We start from the raw sequence: 12,470 nt of genomic DNA, 5'->3' as shown, positions 1-12,470 counted from the left end.
AGCTTTGCGATTCACGGCATTCTATACTTGAACGCGTATTGTTATCACGCGGGTGTGTCCACAGGAATATGAAGCGTCAGCGCAGCACTCTCGTTCCTGTGAACAAACGTGTACCATTGTTACTTTTACTACTATATTATGAATCTTATTTCGATTAACGTGGCGTGTTTTGTTCGAACAAAGATTTTAATCGTACTATATCAACTGTGATAGCTTATGGTATGATAAGGGCGGAAATGGTTACTTTCATTTCCATGGTTTAATTAAGAGTTATTAGCGTCGGTAATGCGAAATAATGTTTTAATTAAAAAACTGAAACGCGGAGAAGATTTCTGCTTGAAAGTTCCATCGTGGAAAGTCAAAGAAGCGTCAAACCAGTGGCACGCAGAGCGTTGAAATGCGATTCGCATTTCGCGCGACTCAAATGATATAAAACTCTCGTAATTTTTATGTCCGTGGAAATGACTGCAACACGCTTTTCCAGCATCGCGCAAAGCTGTATGACAGTTCTAAATAATTACACGGATCGTGCAATTACTTAAAAAAAATCCAAATTTGTTTTACCGTAAGAATTTATCGTTCTTTCACCTGGTAAAATGCAAATTTATCGTTGATACCGGGGACTGGGCATGGTTATTAGCCTGGTTCGTCGATCGTAACAATTTACGATTTCCCAGTGGGAAAGTTTCGTAAGTCAGGAAGAGAAATGTTCCTTTAAATTTCGACACCGACGATACTCGATAAACGAGGATTCTATATCCTATATTCTATATTCTAGTTACGACCGCGATGCCCTCTATATATCGAAGACTATTCGTTGTATCGACTATTCGAGAAACTTGCGAATTAATTTCACTTTATCGTGGCATACCGGATTCGATTTCGAAATCTCGTAGCACCAAGAGGGTTTTGCCTCGGGAATCCTTTGTCTCTTATTGTTCGTATCGAGAGTGAATGGGATCATCGAAGCCAGGGTATTTTAAAAAGATGAAATATCTCGAAGAATAAGGATTCGAGCGCGATAGATACTACTTCCTCTTATAAATATTTCCTTTGTTTGTTCGATAAACGTGATTTCGAGAACGAATTGTTACTTTTCAATGCTATTATACGGTAGTCATTGATACCAGTAAATACAGCAAATTTTCAAGTTCACGGCGAAATTTAAAGAGATTAGTCGATTAGTCGATACTTGTAACTTGATTGATAAATTCATCGATGAACGAACGAATGTGAGAGAATAGAAGGAACAGGGATCATTATCTTCGTTAGGTATCGCAAAAATGTAAAATTCACGATTCCAATTCAAAGTTATCGGGTTGCGCGGAGAAGTATAGGCAGTATGGCGGGAGAAAGCTTGATTAGGGGCTAATGAAACTTGGAATATCTTGGCGAGTCTATCCAATCCGGGGACTCCCTCGTCACTGCGAGTTATGGCATAATTATGCCGTCGCGTCGCGTCGTCGCAGTCCATGTTAGCGTTTATTAAGCTTCGTTCCTCGATTACGCACCGTCGTCGCTTCATTTTACACTTTACGGCGATGATGAGACAAGATGGATATGTATGTGAAACGCGTTTTAAAAGTTCCATTCGGAGTACTAAATCGTCTTGGTTACGAAATCCGAATTAAGGAGAAATCCGTTCGAAGCTCAGATATTTTCTTTCCCGCTATCCTCGTATAATATAGTAGTATCTGGATAATATAATATTTCGCCGTCTGTACTCCAAGCTGCGTTCGACATTTTACTCGTAATTTGGCTATTTTTACACATACATTTTATGAAAGCCGAAGAAATTTTAGCCGAAGCCTGAAAGAATTCGATATTCGTAATTAAAGCAGCGGAGATCGCAATTAAAATTCGACTTTAATGATAAATATTCAGATTGAGATTACACGCTGTAAGGTTTATAATTTAAATAAAGAACAAAGTAACCGATCTCGAAAGTTTTCTCATACATATTTCATGTTTCTTCTTAATGACCTGAGAATTCCGCGTTTAAATTATTAATACAATTATTTTTATCGAAATTAGGACAGAAAATTAAAGACACAAGTCTGTGAAAAATTGCTTAGTAGTTGCTCTTCAAAAGCTGTATAACCAACTTATCGGGGTATTTTTAACGCGTGTGTATGAATCACACAATGAAACATGGCCAAAAAATAAACGTGTCGTCGTTATTTCGTCTTTCTTCTACTAGTAATCGTCTGTATAGTTTTTACGCACGAAAAATAATTACGATTAAAAGGCTTACATCGTTAATGTAGATTGGAATATTCTTACGCTATTAGTTTTGGTTGACAAAAATGATCGAACGTACGAAATCGAGGAACTCGATTATTTCTGTCCAATCTGTCAAATCGATGTACCTCCAGTACGAAGCTCCTTCTTGCTGTTTACGTACGAGTGAATGTCGTATCTGCCATGCCATAATTGGCAGTGGAGGTGCGAAATTTCAGGTACCGCGTTGCAAATCCTCTTGCGCGGATGAATGGGAAAAAGTATCTGTAAATTTATGCGATAATCGCGGTATGTAACAGATGATTCGCGACAGCGTTAAACTTTAATCGAATTGTCGTTGGTTGACCGGGTACGTATCGTTGGCGCTCTCGATGGCATTTAATCGATCGTCAAATCGGCAAGCATTGAATGCAAATAAATTTGGAGCCGAACGTTCTATTCGACCGGTCATATAGTCGGTTGTCGATAATACGTTTCGCTGTCAATGCGTGTTAACTCACTCGCGATTCCTAAATGCTTTACAGAGAACTTCGATTAGGAGAAATCTGTATACCAAACCGTTTTCAGTTTCGAACGTCAGCAAAACTATCTTTTTGATTTAGTATCTGGATTATTTTGGATCGTGACGAATGAAAAGGGTCGTATTATTACAAGTGGTTTTTTTTGCTTTTAGCTGCCGCTTTTACGCCGATATACGTTTATGTAATATGTATGTAAAAAAATATGTAATTTTAGAACGCGTTGACGAGCACAGGGAATGGCAATGCACGGTAATGCACGGTAATGCGCGGTAATCGAATCAAGCATATTCCATTCCTCTCCGCGAGTAGTACGATCCTTTCAAGTTTTCCACTTTTAATATATTGTACGATATAGCATTATTTCGATTAATCTAGAAAATAGGGAGAATCGTAAAGAACGGATATAGGATATAGCGGAGTAGAATAATTTGTAAGGGTGTATCCTGCGGAACGATGAACGCAAAATTGCTTAACTTTACTCCATATCGTCGAACGATATTGGAAATAGTTTCCCCTGGCACGAAATGAAGTTTCTCCGTGGGAACATCTCGCTCGGGATTGTATCGCGTTTTTCGTGCAAAATAATCCGAGTCGAGTCTGGATTGAAACTTGACGACAATTAATGAGGCGTATTGTACCGTCCAATTTCTCGCTCGTTACTCGTCGCGTCGCACTCCCGTTCAATTGTTTCTTACTCGGTGCGGGTAACTGGTCGATTCACGATAGACGTAGGCCACTCTCGATCCCCTTTCGCCTCGTCCTTATAATACACACCGGTTCAAAGTCTTCTTCTCTTTCCTGTTAATAGGAGCGTCCCTGTCCACGTTCCCTCCTCTCTTTCTCTCTGCGACCATTGTTCACGGTGTGGACGGTCCATTAAGGGCCTAGACGGCAATTCGCAATTCGCAATTAAATGCTTCTGCGAACGGATGCGAGAAGCACTCGGGTCTCTCTTCTCTCTTTGCTCGAGGAGAGCCACTTTCGCCGACATCTCACTGCGTCGTTGGTCTATCGGAATTTAAATAGCAACTTGAAATCTCGAGCGATCGATCCGATGGATTCTAGGATAGTAGGAAAATAATACGAAACGGACGATTTGAATGGTATCCTTGGAATGGCAAGTCGGACGATTCTTAGTTTGATCGTGCCATTGTTGCGACGATATTATCCTTCGCGCATTTTTATCTTCTTTCGCTTCTACCAGTTTCAATTTTATTGAAAAACGACGTCTCATAGTTAAGGAAGTTTTCTGACAAACGAAAAATACATTATCTACTTGTAGGATGACTTAATATTTTTACGTAGGGATGGGATCGTTAATCGTTCAATTTTATGACCGAAAATTCTTGATAGAAAATTCGAATCGAATAGAAAACTGAAGATAATTGTAAATAATTTCGATAATCTCCGAAAAATTTGCCACCATCGAGCCCCCGTAGAACGTGGTTACTTACTTAGTGCGATTTAATTGGAAAATTCAAAGTACTGCCACGAACAGCTATTCTCTTCCAGACGAATGTAATCGAGCCGTAACAAACGTAAGGAGCTATACGCAGCATGCTGCGGCCTTTAAAACAAGTATCCATTAGAATAAAGCGAGAAAGCGATTCTAGAAAAGCTTGCCCTCGACGTAAGCTCCACGAAGAAATTTGACTAAACAACTCGGACGAACGAAACAAGAGGAAAAGATGGCAATAACGGAATGTGTAAAGAACGTCTGGCAACTTTTCAGGTAAGAACGTGCTTTGCGGAGCGGATGAACAAATTTCTCGCAAAACGAGGGAGGAAAGGGGTGCCTTTTGCGATGACCTCGTAGACTCGGCTCTCGTGTCCTTTTCGCGAATGTGTCTCTAGCCGGGATGATGCTCGTCGGAATGGAATTTCATTTGACGAGTTTGCAAGAAGGGGAGCATACGTCAAAGAGATACCGTCGTTGTTTCCATCCAGCCGTGGAAAATGTTGCATACCATGGACGTGTGTCCATGCGCCTCTCTGTATGTTGGTGTACGCGAGTCTACGAACGCGACCATCTTTGTCGAAATACGTATACCCTTTTTTTCTTCTCGATTTCTTCGTTCTTCTCAATTTTTGGATCAGCGGTACGGAAGCTTTCTATCGTTACTGTCTAACGCTGTCTAACGATGTGCCTAACCGTTTCGCCTGGGACCGGGCAGCGCTGTAAGGTACCTGTACGATCTTTTTGTAGCGATAAACGAGTTGCAAGAGACGGACGCTCTTATCTCGGATCTATCTATGAAGAGGTAAATACGAGATTAGGGGGCGACGATGGTTCGAGTATGCGCAGGTATTCCGAGTGAAAGCGAAAGATTGCAAGAGAAACAACATTGTACGGTTATTTCGCTCCAAACGCTTTACCTGTCATTTACCGCCATTCAGTCTTTTCCTTTTTTTTACGAAACACCGCAAATTTTTCGATCAATTTCCAAGTACATTGTTCGAACACGGCGCAACTGCCACGTCGTGTTATCGAGTCGCTGACTTGAAACATACGATTTAGTTAGAAATCTGTAGGACGATTTGTGCACGGCAAAAGGAATCCGCGTGTTTGCTCCCTTTCTTTCTTTTCCAGAAACATGAACATTGTAGAACGGCGCTTTTAACGGTTTGTAAAGTAACGCACGAACGCGGTCGTTGATGCATGTCCCTTATCTGTAATACGTGCCATGCACGGCGAGCGTGTTTCCGGCACTTTCTGTCTGCAGTTGCACCTATCTATTGACCCGTCCCGTCGTTCGGCTTAAGCTTGTACCCGATTAAGACGGCTAACACTTTGAATTTGACGCAATCGTTCGATCTCGGTCATCGAACATCGTGAAACGCAGGCCTGCCTTCTCGAATGGTAAATAACGGAGAAAGTTTATAAAACGTGTCCTCGGAGAAAAATAAATTTTGCTTGTGGCAATCGACGAAAGAAAGCGATTCATGTCCGGTAAAGAAAATAGATTTCACTTGGATAAAAACTAAATTCGAGTTGTTTGCTTCCTCGTTTCGCGATATCATTCTAGATTTAGATCCGTAGTAGTATTTCGTGCATCGCGCGATATAATATTTATTTAGATAGAAGCGCGTAATGTTTAGTTTCCGTGTAAACGAATTTAATTTTCCATAGACGGGGTGGCCGCGACTGTTCCGCAAAAGTTTCGTTCACCGGAAACAATTTCAACGTTCGAAGCGTATGTAGAAGGTCGATTCGCCGAACCTCGGGTATCGATTTCTATTCACGATGCGGGAGGTGCTAAAATGATTCTGCCCGAACCATCGTTCGCAAGCTCGTTTAATTACACGAGCGATCGCGGACTGTTTCATCGGCGATCCTTTCATCGCTTTTCACCATCTCTTCGTAGCGGCAAACGTTGATAATCGAGGAGAGCAGCTTTGACGGTCGGTTGTTCAAGCACCAAACTTATCGCGATGTCTTGCGTGTCAGGACTCTGCGTCACAAAGGAGTATACAGCTCGACTCGTGGCTCTTGGTAACATCGGCTTTTTCCGTCCCCCAGTTTTCCTTTTTGGCCAAAGGAAATTCGATGGAAATTCGATGAAAGAAAAAATGCTATTTATAAACCACTAATAACGGTACGATATTTGTCGTAGTCGCTAAATTCTGTCTCCAAATTTACGAGCGGAAAATATTCTGTCGCGTCAGCTACGCGTTGCCCGGTCGGTAAAAACTAGCATTTCGGCGCGGGACATTGCAAGACCATTTAACGTTCATCGGTGTCGTCATTGTCGCGAGTCTGTCCAAAGAGTATGCTCGATAAAACACTCGCAAATATCCGACAGACAAACTGCAGTTGGTTGTAACGCAGCTAATTGAACCACGCTTCGTGAACCACTCGTTTATCGTTCGACGCGTAGAAACGTGCGAGACTGTGGTGCACGCCAGGAGCTCTATGGGGACTGGCACGGAACGCGGCAGTCGTGTACCATGGGGACCATCTCCCTGTTTCACTGTCCCGATACGGATGAAAAGCTAACCGGTTGATGCTATACGAGTTGTCATTTCGCTGCTACCGTCGTTCGCTCTCCGCTTCTTCGTACGATTACAACTACTACGATTAGGAACTTAGGCTCGATAGGAACATCGATATACGAGAGTATTCTTGTACCATTCGACGTGATTCAATTTTTCGTGCTGTTTCTGACTAAATTTTACCCTAATACGTTCGTTGCATCCGACTCTGCGTCAAAATTCCGATTACAAGTGGAACGTAAGTTTCGATTTTATAATTCGATAAGTTTGAACGATTACGTATCCGTCTAAAAATAAATAGTTACGGTTACAGAAAGGAAAAAATCAAAAGTAACGCGAACGCGTGTGCTATAATAAAAAGAGCTTATCTTACAAGATTGAATCGTTTTCCGGATCTATCAATGTGCGCGACATTTAAAAAGCATTGGCAATAAAGTTGGCGCTGGCTGTTTCGAAGTAATGGAATTTTCTGTTGTAATTGTGTAAATGCGCCTAAGCCTAAAGGACACGGAGGCGCGCACCGTTCATACGATAATGTGAAAGTGCCTCGGTCGTTATTCACAGGGACACACCGTACGCCGTACAGGAATGCACTTATCCAATCGTCGCGGGCACGCGTGTACGATTCTTTCGTTCGCATGCCTGCACGAACGGTCTTTCTTCCTCCCCGGATTGGCAAGCCTAATTGCTCCGTTTCGTGGGCGATTGCCGATGGCCAGTAATCGTAAGATTACCGGCAAAGTCTTGGGCGTCTTCGCAGCGAAAACAAGATAACCGCGCGGTTCGCTTCGGCTCTTAAGAGATTTTAGTCGAGCAGTCTCGCTAACGGCAGTACTTTTCGCGCATTCGATAACGTTTTAACGCATTCGATTCCGTGACGTTCGGTGACGTTGTCGTTCCGTTGAAAATTTCTTGAAAACCTAACTCCGCTGCATGCGCAAGTGTAACACAACGCGCGTGTATGATTGATTTTATAATAATACGTTATTTTTTGTACATTATGAGAAATGCATCGATCTAGAATTATCGATATTACGATGTATACCGGATTAACTTTGTGTGAAATATTAATATAACGCAGGTAGATAGTTGGTTTGTAGTTACGGAAAGCTATTCTGTGCCATTTTTATCCGATAAATTATTTGTCTCAGCTACGCGCCGTCGTCACTCGTACATACTCGGTCTAAAGAGAGCTTCGTTTTCTCGTGCTTTCGTAAAACGTCCAGTCAGCTTCCTGTTCTCGAGATCTCTTCATTTTATCGCGCATATGTAACAAGAAGAGTCCGATCCCGACCAATCAGTGATCCCGAAATACCCCTCTAAGCTCGCTCTTTGCACCCTCTGTCAACTCCCGTATGAATGAATATACATGCATAATGTATATGAAAGAGTCTGTACATGGGGGCTACGCAGATTCTGGCGGAGTGGCAAACTACGACTAGATAGATCGCACCGGTGGATGCTGCAGTTGCATTTTCGCTATTCTATGGTAACCTCGTTTCAACGGATTTGCGTTCTGGCATCGTAGTTTTGCGAAACCACTGATAGCGATATTTAATTTCGCAGACAGCTGTCTGGGCTTTTTTTTGGAAGAAGGGAGAACGATAACTTGAAATTAACATTTCGATAGAGCCGACAGAAAAGTTCTATAAGAACTCGAGCTGCTCTTCTATACGTCCTATGAGTGTTGTCGATCGTTAAATGTCAATCTCTCTTATGTCTTTGAACCTCGATAACTTGAAATTTTGTTTCAGCCATATTATTCAAAAGCTTATTTCATTCGATCGATAGGACCGAGTTGAGCAGTAGTTTCCTTTGTTTTATATAATACATGTACTACTAGTAACACGATCGTGTAAAATTTAGAAAGATAACGTTTTGTTACGAACTGTCATATCTTTTTTGTACGTGGCACCAGTTCAAACTAGCGCACCGATAGTAAATTCATACTAAAAATTTGCTTTTGTCTCTAGCAGCACGAGTGTCGAATCGAATCCTTCTTTTGTGTTTTTTACAAATTCATTTTACGTTTTTTCTCTACGCTTAAAACTTTATCCATGAGGTAGATCGCTTCACCAGGCTGCACGAAAAAGTAGTTCGCACTGCCATGGGACGACCTTTGCCCCTTCAAAAATATGGTCGCTTAATAATTAGCATAGCTAAGCGTTACCAAAGCTCTATATTTTCCTTACTCATTAGTTTAAGGCACGGTTTGCCGATCCGTTTCACTGGTTCTTGAGCTTGCACGGTTCGCTTTTTACTCGCGAGAAATACAAAAGGAATTCGCCATCTATTGGATGCTACATAGTACTAGAATTCACAACGCGGGAAATTTAAATCATAAAGGCGCGATTATTAGATAGAGAGATAATATCCTGTTGAAATAACACGCGAGATATATATTATATATAACTTACAGGCAAAAACATTTCGGAACAATACGTTATTGGAAAATTTTTATGATTTGTCGAAAGTGTTAATGATATAACGAATTAAGTAACACATAATCGACGGAATACTTGTTTAAGCTCGTGTTTTTTTTTTCTTTTTATAAATATTATAAATTTCTTATTCGAATGCTATAAACGAATGAAAAGAGAGGGATAGGGTCTTCGCTTGGAGAGAAATCTTTAGAAGTAGGAGCTCTAGTTGCAAAGATGACGAACCTGATAAACGAACTCTAATGGTTTCATTATGCCGTAATGAACGCTCCATAATTATATTAGGTTCGTTATACGCGGTGCTTATTAAAATTGTACGGCTGGCCAGGTATCTTCCCACGAGCTTTCTGTACTGTGACCTTTTTCATGCTTTTGACTCTGATTTTCGTTGAAACATTCATCGGAACACGGTAAACTATATCAAGGTCTGACGCTAACGGCAGCAATTACGAATTGCACGAACGTAGTACATTGTGCGTAATAGTTGAAATAACTACACGTTTGAAATACGTTTCGCTTAATTATTCCGTTTGTTTAGTTGGACAGTTTTGATCCTAGATTCGGACGTAACAAGCTTCTAATCTGCTCGTTTACAATGAACTAAATGCTTGCTAGCAGACTGTAGCGTTAGCGTTAATTATATGGATTGTACAGCTTATGCGTGATAGGTGGTAATTATTATTTCCATGGTTTTGGTTCGCTAATATTTGTTGCTTCGATCATCGAACTTCTCAAAACGATATTGAACGATATCGAACAACGATAAATAAATAATAAATATCATAAGCGGCGCTTGCGAAAGAAGTCGACTTAAATCGATTATTTAAGAGGCTCGTTAAGAAGCTTTAAAGAAACGTCTTATGGAACTAACGATAACGATAAATTACTGAAAAACTAATACGTTGTTGAGAAACGAATAATCCCTTCAAAAAAGTATCAGCAACGATTTTACAAGTAACATCTAGTATTACGTTAAGAAATTAAAGCTGCTACCTTCGTTCTTAGCCAAAGCCCAAGGGCGCGTAAGGCGCTGGATCCATCATCCGTCTGTCTGATTGCGAGCGAGACGAACAAATCCTTTTGTCTTTTGTTTTTTACTTTCTTGTTTTGCCTCTATCGCGAAGGAAGATTACGCAATGCCGCAGAGCTATAATTAAGCTCGATGTGTCTCTGGCAGTATGATGACAGCCGGTGCGCCAGGTCAACGTACACAATTTGCTAGGAAACGCGTGTCTCTGCGTATGAAGCGCTTGATCCCTCCCCTCTCCCTTTTGGCCCTAATTATCTGGGCTGCGCTCCCTTCAGGGATCGTATGCACTACGCGCGTTGCCGAATAATCCCTCGTGCGACTTCACCGTTGCCCACATTGTATGCAACCTGTGACATTGTTTCCAACACGTATACGCATTATCGTATACGCGCACGCGCTCACTATCGCTCACGAAGTACACGAAGTACATACATATATGTACGAGTATCTTCTTTTCTTCTCTCTCGTACCTTCGACTTCTCGTACCACTTTTCTTTCGTGTCGACCGTCGAGTCGTTGCTCTTACCACGATCGTATCTGTCTTTTGTCAGCGAATCGATAGTCTTGTACGCGCGTTCTGTGACAACGTACGTCGCAGTCTGCGCGGTAACCCGCGTCATACCGATTCATCCTCTCTATTCGTTGTGCGTACGTTCCATCGAAACGATGCGATAGGCTAGGATGGATGAAAAGACGTTCGTGAACTCACGGATGAACCATGTTCCAGCTCTCCAAGTCTTTTGTGTACGTGCAATAGCTGGAAGCTGAATGGCCGATGATGCGATCTTATTGCCGATTGGAGTGTTTATAATACGTATATCTATAGCAACTCGTAGCCTTCTGCGCATCAAGGATTTTGTCATACGACTGAACTTCGTCGTATGCTTTTCGACGTTTTCGAACGAAACATCTTGAAATCAACGGTTTTGTTTCATAAAGGAAAGATTATCGATAGTTTTAAATTTATTCGTAAAATAGATATTACGAGGAATCCAACAGAGATACGGGCAAAAACGAAAGTCACGAAGTACAGTTCGCGTTCGTTTCTCCGTTCGAGACGGTATCTTAAGTCGGCGGGCCGAATGAATAATCCGCTTGACGCGAAGACAAGCAGAACGTACAAACTTGTGCTTACTTAATAAAGCTAACGTAGAACAGCAACGGTCGGAGGCACGTTTGAGAGAAGGTTTTGTCGTATTTTCGGACAAAGTTCGAGGGTAGATGCAAGAGTGGCGCGATGCCATCCCAAATAACGAGGCTGCAATTTGTCGTCTCGGCAATATTAAACCCTTCTTTGTTACGACCTCTGTCGCTAACATTGCTCTCACCGTTGTTGCAAAGAGGATGCCGCTTACCAGTTTTTTGCTACTAGCGACGTAAAGTGCTTTCTAAAAAAATATTTGCATCGTTTACTTCCAAAGGTTGGAATTTATGTTACGGCGCATATAACGCGTTAATTTTAAAAATTGCGAGGAGAGTAGATAATAATAACCGGATGTTTTCCTATTAATAAAAAGGGGACGTTTCAGCAAGGTTTTCACTTTTGCCCTGACGTTATATTATCCATGTTATTCTATGATAATATAAAAATAATACGACCTGCGGCATAAAAGTATGTTTTGCGATATAGAAATGCTATAGGAAAGACAAGTTGTTTTGTCGAATTGAAGCCACGTGTTTCATAGCCTTTCTTTTTCGAATATTCTTTCGAATATACCGAATATACAGTGATGAAATCGATCGAAGACTTGCCAAAAAGAGAGAGGATTACTTTCAAAGCAGTGGGTGGAATCGATTAAAGCGCTTAAGAGCACGTGACGCGTACGTAATATGGCAAATTTTCCAGCCACGATCGCATTATCGTTACGCCGTTACAACGGGGTCGGTGTAAAATGCGTCGCAACAATGGAACGGCAGTGGCCACCCTTTCACGCATGGAAAAAGGCGGTAGTTAATAGTCGTATCCCCGTTATGCGCGTACGTGTGCAAGTTGGAAGAGAGAAAGCCGGGGTACAAGGGCTGGAAACGAAACGAACGCGGTGTAACTCTCGAGGGGATTGATTCGGAGCGGTCCAGAAGCATAGAGGGTTCGTATCGATTACTCGCACCCATCGCATCGGGCGCATCTACGCGGAATACGGGAGAGTCGTGTCCCTCGATGCCCACCCTTCATCTTCCGCTCGCCATTGACTACTCGAATGGATTTTCCATCGGTTTCTGAAAGCCTTTCGCCGCGTATAACAA

At 41.8% G+C, this 12,470-nt stretch overlaps 1 protein-coding gene and 1 non-coding gene across 8 annotated transcripts in view; one reads left to right on the top strand and one right to left on the bottom strand.

Moving 5' to 3' along the window:
- LOC126916263 (ras GTPase-activating protein raskol) overlaps positions 1 to 12,470 on the top strand; it is a 251,021-nt gene that overhangs the window by 18,369 nt on the left and 220,182 nt on the right. The gene's annotated exons all lie outside the window — the stretch shown is intronic.
- On the bottom strand, positions 8,815 to 8,964 carry LOC126917013 (U12 minor spliceosomal RNA). Its single transcript, XR_007710845.1, has one exon. It is a non-coding gene; the product is annotated as a U12 minor spliceosomal RNA (small nuclear RNA).

Source organism: Bombus affinis, chromosome 5, assembly GCF_024516045.1.
Source record: "Bombus affinis isolate iyBomAffi1 chromosome 5, iyBomAffi1.2, whole genome shotgun sequence".
NCBI lineage: Eukaryota > Metazoa > Arthropoda > Insecta > Hymenoptera > Apidae > Bombus > Bombus affinis.
Note: the sequence above shows the minus strand (reverse complement) of the source record. Positions and strands in the feature narration are given on the sequence as shown.